We start from the raw sequence: 7,500 nt of genomic DNA on the forward strand, positions 1-7,500 counted from the left end.
TCTCTCTCTCTCTCTCTCTCTCTCTCTCTCTCTCTCTCTCTCTCTCTCTCTCTCACTCACACACACACACACACACACACACACACACACACACACACATACACACCGTTGAAAAAAATTAACCCAGTTCCTCTGACTCCAAAGCAATTCCCTTTCCCCTGTACCACACTACCTCCCTCTATGTTATTTTTCTAATGCATTTGACACTTCTATCACCTCCTTCTAGTTTCTCTTTTCCCCCTTGGCTTCAGTCATTGGACAGTGGAAATCGTACTAGATTTAGAATGTTATGTTACAAAAACACATAATGTGTTTGGGATAGAGGTTCAAACCTGGCTCTTCAACTTAATATCCATGTTACTAACTCCTCCTCTTAACTCCTATGGGTCTCAGTTTCCTCATCTGTAAAATGAGAAGATTGGATTAGATGACTTCTAAAATTGCTTCCAAAAATAAATCTATTGTCCTAAGATACCTTCTTCTGGTACCTACCTCTATGGTCCTGCCTTCTCTCGGTATCCATATCCTTTCCCCAATCTCTTAATGTGTCTATGCCCACATTGAGATTCTATTCTCAGTCCCTCTTCTCTCTCTACAATCTTTCCCATTAGTGATCTCTACCTCCAGTCCTCACATCCACCCTGAGTTCCAGACTCACATCTCTATCCACAAGAAATCAACATGTCTCAAACTAGGGTATTTTATATGCTCAAAACCTTGGTGTTGTTTTGATGCTTCCAACTCTTACCTCTCATACTCTACCAGGTACCAACTCTACCCCTATAGCATCTTTCACAAACATATCTTCCTCTCTAATGCCATTATGCACTACCCTACTAAAGCCCTGGTTACTACACTCTGCTACTATTGCAATGAACTCCAGACAAATCTTCTTCCCTCTATTTTCTCCCTTCTTTTAATTCACCTTTCATACCAATGCCAGATTAAGCTTCTTTATTCAAGGATTTGACAATATCATTGTTTGGTTCAAAATTCTTTAGTAACTTTCTATTGCCAACTTAGATGCAGCTAGGTGGCGAAGTAGATAAAGCATGGACTTGGAATCAGGAAGACTCTCTTCTTGAGTTCAAATATAGCCTCAAATACTTACTAGCTCGTGTGACCCTGGGCAAGTCACTTAACCCTGTTTGTCCCAGTTCCTCATCTGTAAAATGAACTAGAGAAGGAAATAGCAAACCACTCCAGCAAACCACTCCAGTATTTCTGCCAAGAAAACCCCAAAATGGGGTCACAGGGAATCTAACACAACTGAAACAAGTGAACGATAAAAAATTGCCAACTTAAGATGGTTGAAGTTCAATTACATTAAGGGCATTCAAAATCCTTAAAATTCTAGCATCATCCTACATCTCAAGTCCTGTTTCTTATTACACTCCCAACAAACCAGACTATTCATTATCCACTGAACATGACCCCTACTTTTGGGCTTTTTTTGTGTGTATACACTGTTCTCCAGAATTGGAATGCTTTCCCTCTCTTTTTTCCTATCTTTTATGAGAGGGAAGGGGGAAGAAATATTAAGTATTTATTAAGCACCTACTATGTGCCAGGCCCTGTGGTAAGTGCTTTACAAGTATTGTTCCATTTGATCTTCACACCATCTCTGGTGGGTGGGTGCTTATGATCCCCATTTTACAGATGAAAAAACAGACAGACAGAGGGTGAGTGACTTTCCCAGAGAAAAACAGCTAGTAAGTGGATTTCAACCCAGATCTGACTGCCTAAGATCTAACCAGTTTTTGAAACTGGTTTTAAACTGCTTTTTAAAGCCCAACCAAAATGGCATGTCTTCACAAAGCATTCCTTGATCCACTCCTGTACCCCAATTCATCAGGGTTTCCCAAAATGACTTCACCTATCACTTTGCTTTGCATCCCCTAACATCCCTAGACTTACTAAAGGATGAGCCATGTTGAGTTTTTTCATTTCTTGGTTTGATAGAATATATATACATACATACATAGATATACACATAGACATGCATATATGTATGTATCTATGTATATATTGTGTATTAGTGTGTATGTATGTGTATATATGTGTGTTGTAGCCTTCTCTTTCTCTCTTCTTTTACATCTTTTTGTATTTTATAGGATTTGGGATATGGAATATGGGATTGTTTTTGGTATTTGAGGGTATATGTAAGTTTTTGTGAAATAAAGGAAATGATTGAAATGTTTTACATGGGCAAAGGGGAGGGGCATTGAATAGTACTTTCTACTAATGGAATAGCTAAATAGCTTATCTTTCCCCAAATCTGCTAGTTTCTAACCACCCCCAGTTTCCAACCTTCATTTAACACAAATTTCTTCCTCTGTGACCTTGATTTAAACAAGATACTTAAAATTTAGGGCATCAGTTTCCTTATCTATAAAATTAGGGCATTGAATTAAATGCTATCTAAGATCCCTTCCAGATACATATTCTATGAAGGACCTATAAGGCTTTATAAGAAAATTCACAAAGAGAGAGATAGACACACACATATACCATATACTGCACAGCATTCTATTATAACATGTCATTTGAAATTTTTTAAAAGCAGTCATTCAATGTACATTGGTCCCTTCTACTACAGCCCATTCATTTTTGGCTGGGCATCAACTGAATCTTAGCCAATCCTTGTTTATCAGTTGTAGTTGGTGGGAAATTATTATGAGGTGTTCAGAATAAGAAAGGTAATGGTCACTTTATATTCTGCCCTGGTCAAACCAAAACTGAAATACTATGTTCAATTCTGGGCATATTTTAGGGAAGTCATTGACTGAACTGTGGCAGATTCAGAGGATAACCAAGAGATGAAAGGCCTAGAGTCCATTCCATTTCAGGATCAATTAAGGATGGTTAGCCAAGAGTATCTTCAAAAGAGTTCACATCCTGCCACATATGCTTACTAACTGTGTGACCTTGGGGAAGTCAGCTTCAGTTTCTTCATTTGCCAAATCAGACCAATCTGACCATGTCACCACTCTACCCAACTGTAGTGACCCCCTATTGCCTCTAGACATGTATAAACTCCCTCCTTTAAAGTCCTTTACAACCTTGCCCCAATCTTTCTTTCCAGCTTCGTGAGACATTATTTCCTTTCCAGAATTCTGCAATTCAGCTAAATTGGCCTTCTCTCTGTTCCTCACATACAACATGCCTCTACCCATGTCTTTGCCCTGACTGCTTCCCCATCATGGAATGGATCCCTTCCTCAGTTCTTCCTTTAACACACATTTCAAGCACCATATACTTGCATGGATCCTTTCCTGATTCCCTTCAACTGTTAGTACTCTTCCTTTCAACCTCTTATATTTTACTATGGTGTATATATTTGTATTTATTTCTTTTATATTTATGATGCATATATTTACATATGAACTTTTTATTTACACCTCCCACCCTACCACATTAGAATGCAAGTTTCTTGCTAAGAGGGATCATTTTATTCTTTTTACTGATATCCTGAGGTCCTACTTAGAACCTGGAACCTAGCAGGAGTTTAATAAAATGCTTGTTGATGGATGATTGATTGATTGATGGTTGTAATGGCTAATGACCTATTTCAAGCCTGGAGAATACAGGATGAAACCCACCTCCCCTCCTCTCAGCAGTGATGGAGCATGATGGATGTGGCCTACATGATGGGATCTGCCAGTTTTACGTTTCTAAATGTGTTTCTTAATTTCATGAGACAGTTCAAAGTAAGGAGGGAGGGCTAAGAGCAGGGGGGAGAGGAACTAACAGTGATATAAAAGCAAAAGGCAATAATAGAAATTTAATAAATACATAAATAGATCATGCCTGTCTACTTAAAGAGCTTAGATAGCTGAAGGCTTTGAGTTCTTATCCTCAGGTTCCCCATGAAAACTTTTCAAATGCTAGCTGACCTGTAATAACACACCACTTAGAACAGCATGGAGGTTGATAACTTCAAATATAATTGATACCCCATAGAGTTACAAATTGCTCTGGCCCCATGATGGTTTCTGTGAAATGCAAGTTTATTGTCTTTTGCCTCAGGGGAACAAACATTGCAGCATCTAAACAGAATTTGAGAGGACTTCATCATATAGGAGCCGAAGCTTAGCCACAGGGCCCAGCATAGACTAGCAGAGAAACTGCCACAATTAATAATGATGATGATCATTTAAGTGAATCTTTCTTGGAAGGAGGTCACATCCTTACATGTTTCATAAGATTTAGAGCTAGAAGGAACCTTAGAAATAATTTTATCCAATTCCCTTATTGTACTCCTAAGGAAACTGAGTCCAAGAAAGAGAGAAGTGATTTGCCCAGGGCCACAGAGGCAGTAAGTGGTAGAGTTAGGAGTCACACTTAGGGCATCTCATTCTAAGTCCAGCTCTTTCTGGGGCCTCTATGCTAAGGTCTCAGTTAGACTGAGGCAACACCCATTCAGTGATTGAGATCAGGTAAGAAATGAGGCAAAGAATGACCTCTTTGACCTAGTCAAAAAAAAAATCAATCTGGGAAGAAAAGACCCTTAGGTCTTACTAATTTACACTCATTCAAAAAAGTATTAAGGGAAAGAGAAAGAGTTTCCCGAATTGGAGAGGTACCCTACCTGATAGAAATTCAGTCTAATAAATACATGAAAATGTAGGCAGCATGGTAGAGTGGAAAGATTCCTGGTTCTGAAGTCAGAGATCTCAGATTCAAATCTCACCACTGATGTGTGACCAGCAGCAAGTACCTTAACCTTAACTTTTGAATCTATGATCTATTAACAAAGTGTTAGTGTTTGGATGCTGCTATTGAATCTTCTTCTTAATAACCCATGCCCACCTCCCTATGCTATCTACATGCTAACTGTGTAGTACCTTCATTTCCCAGGGACATCCATGTTAAATGACTACTCCTATGGGTCATGTTACAAGGACAGAGTCTGGTTGCTCTGGGCTTATACAACAAACAATTGGAGAGGACAGTGAGTCTCCTTTCTGATGTCATTCTGCAATAAATACAGCTAGTTCAGTCCCGCCAGACCCAGAATCATACTTTTCAAAGAAATCACCCAACCATCACCCCGGGCCTGTACAGAAGGTTTAGCAAATGAGGAGTTGGCCACAAAGCAAGGTCCTTTGAGGTATTGCTTGCTCCTCTTTGAAGTTAGGTGTTTTTAGAAAGATAAAGGGAAGTGGGTGGTTCAGTTTGGAAAGAAAATTGAGAGGCAGAATGTTTAGTATAAAAAGAACTGGATTAGGAATTAGGGAGAATGGGTGCTAAACCCAATTGTATTATAAACCACCTCTGTGGCCTTGAACAAGTTACTTTGACCTTTCTGTAGTTTTTTCTGATAAATAATGAGAGAGGTGGATGGACAACATGGTGCAATGAAGAAAGAATTGAATCTGAAGGGGATCTGTGTAACTATGAGCAAGTCATTTAACCCCAGGAGCCTCAGTTTCCTCATCTATAAAATGGGGAAGTTGGATGAGATGACCACTAAAGTCCCTTACAACTAATTCTATGAATCCAAAGTGTTTAAAAGAAACTCCCTGAGAGGTAGAGTGGTATGACAAATACAGAGTTGGACTTAAAGTCAGGAGGACCTGAGTTCAAATCCAATCTCAGATACTTACTAGCTGTGTGACCCTGGGTAAGTCACTGAACCCCAGTTGCCTTAAAATAAATGAATAAATAAATAAAAGCCTTTTCATAAACTGGTCTGCACATGATAAACATTAGAAAAGCAGTTTCCAAGTCCCACACACCTAGTCCTATTCCAATGTTTCATTTGCAACTTTCAACATTCATTCAGTGTATGACACACTGGAAATAGCATTTTGTTTCTTCACTGAAGGTGATGGATATTTACACCTAGAAAATGGAAAGAGAAACTGATTGTTAAGGGGTTAAATCTTTTTACCAAAAAGATCTCCATATAATACAAATATTTTTAAACTCTAATCAATGGCTTAGCTGTTTCAGAACAATATGCAACATACCCAAAAGTTCAATACAATAAAAGAACTTAGACAGTCCCATAGGGTTTGTTGGAAATCATTTCACCTCTATTCCCTCTTAAGTAGTGGGAGAGGTAGGAATATAACGTTTACATATAAGGATAGGGGCTGGGACCAGTGATTTCATTGAAATAAAGACCTCCAGGGATGCCCATCACTTAGTGGATGGCTGTACAAGTTGTAGTATATGATTGTGATGGAATACTACTGTGCTATAAGAAATGATGAGCTCAATAACCTTAGAAAAACATGGAAAGACTTACACAAAGTAATGAAGAGCAAAATGAACATAACCAAGAGAATATTGTATATAGTAACAACAAGAGCTTTAAGAACAACTTTGAAAAAATGTCATTTTGACTATTATAAAAACCCAAATTAACAGTAAAAGACATATGAAGAAAGATGCTATCTACATCCAAAGAAAGAACTGAAAAAGAAGTATGTATAGAATAATTTTACATACATATATACCTATTTGTGTCTAATGGTAGTCATGGGGGAAAGGCAAGAAAAAAAGAAGAAAAAGACATTTACATGATAATGTTATTATATATTTAAAAAGAACAGCAAATTATACATAATAGATTTGTAATTTCATATGCAATTATCTTTTTATTATATTATATTATGGAAATGTTTTTATTCCATATATTAAACCTTTTTTTTTTTATTTTAAAAGAACTTCCAGATAAGGAAACTCCCACTACCAATGTATGGCAGCATGTCTCTGCAACATACAGTCTTCAAGAGCTGCTGCTCTATTTGGCCTCACAACTCAGGTTAGAGCAAAGACCTGGTTTTGAGAATTTACAGAAAACTAGAAGTTGGGAAACTAGCGGGGATGCAGCAAGCAGGCAAAAAACAAAAGCACACACATATGCTATATGTCAACACAGACAGAGATTCAGTCACGCAGGGCCACGGTCACTCATAACAATAATAGCTAGAATTCATAAAGTGCATGCTATGTGCTAAGGACTTTACAATTTTTATCTCATTGGCTCCTCACAATAATCCTAGGAGGTAGGTGCTATTATTACCCTCATTAAGATACGGAGGCAGACAGAGGTTAAGTGACTTGCCCAGGGTCACACAGCTAGTAAGTATCTGAGGCTGGATTTCTGAGTTGGGAAGTTTTATACCTTAAAGATGAACTTGGTTGAGAAAAGGTTGTGGATGACAAAGATGTAGGGGAGGATTCTTAATCAAACCTAGATGTGGTGGGGAAATTCCCCAAGTCATGTATCAACACCATACTCAGGTGAGGGAGTTTCCTACTCAGGACCAGAAATTGGGTGGGGCTCTAAATCTGTAACTGGAGATATCAGAATTGGGTGTCAGTCAGCATGCAGCTGTTGTAGTCATCTGGGGGCCTCATTCAATCAGGAGCCACAAATGTTTATATGTTTGACATAGGATCAGAAGGAGTCAGGACAGTGGAAAAGTACAGACTTCCATTGCTTATATACTTATGGTCATTAGCATCACTTAGCCTAAATGACTC

The 7,500-nt window shown here is 38.3% G+C and overlaps 1 protein-coding gene across 2 annotated transcripts in view; it reads left to right on the top strand.

Moving 5' to 3' along the window:
* LOC138155257 (interleukin-18-like) overlaps positions 1 to 7,500 on the top strand; it is a 376,645-nt gene that overhangs the window by 180,356 nt on the left and 188,789 nt on the right. The window lies entirely within an intron of this gene.

This window comes from Petaurus breviceps, unplaced genomic scaffold (genome assembly GCF_028583685.1).
Source record: "Petaurus breviceps papuanus isolate PSGF00001 unplaced genomic scaffold, PetGlider_PUasm1.0 91133, whole genome shotgun sequence".
Lineage (NCBI taxonomy): Eukaryota > Metazoa > Chordata > Mammalia > Diprotodontia > Petauridae > Petaurus > Petaurus breviceps.